Raw genomic sequence first — 374 nt, 5'->3', positions numbered from 1 at the left:
TACCTGCAGGATCTTTGCTAGGCTAAGATAATGCTGGGGGCGTCAGAGTTACCGTACGTACACACCGACACCGACTTGAGCTGCAAAAAAGCTCTGGCCGCCCCGCCAAAGACGCTTGTCAAAAAGTACGGGGAAGCTTTGTGACGCTTTGGCCGCTCTGACGTGGCGGCGTTTTCTGTTCGACCGGGAGAAGCGCACGCAGCCACAGCCAATACACTGACACTAGAAACCTTTATAATTACATTAGAAGTTGTATTAATTGGTCGCAACGGGGTCTGTTAGCAGTTTGCTCGCTCGTTAGCCGCTGGCATGCCGCTATGGCTCGCTCGTTAGCTGCTGAGCCATAGCGGCGTGCAGGCAGAGCGAGCAGCCGC

The 374-nt window shown here is 54.8% G+C and overlaps 1 protein-coding gene and 1 long non-coding RNA gene across 10 annotated transcripts in view; one reads left to right on the top strand and one right to left on the bottom strand.

The window, feature by feature from the left end:
- crebbpb (CREB binding lysine acetyltransferase b) overlaps positions 1 to 374 on the top strand; it is a 52,944-nt gene that overhangs the window by 41,734 nt on the left and 10,836 nt on the right. The window lies entirely within an intron of this gene.
- LOC116702634 (uncharacterized) overlaps positions 1 to 374 on the bottom strand; it is a 37,668-nt gene that overhangs the window by 32,896 nt on the left and 4,398 nt on the right. The window lies entirely within an intron of this gene.

This window comes from Etheostoma spectabile, chromosome 15, assembly GCF_008692095.1.
Source record: "Etheostoma spectabile isolate EspeVRDwgs_2016 chromosome 15, UIUC_Espe_1.0, whole genome shotgun sequence".
NCBI lineage: Eukaryota > Metazoa > Chordata > Actinopteri > Perciformes > Percidae > Etheostoma > Etheostoma spectabile.
Note: the sequence above shows the minus strand (reverse complement) of the source record. Positions and strands in the feature narration are given on the sequence as shown.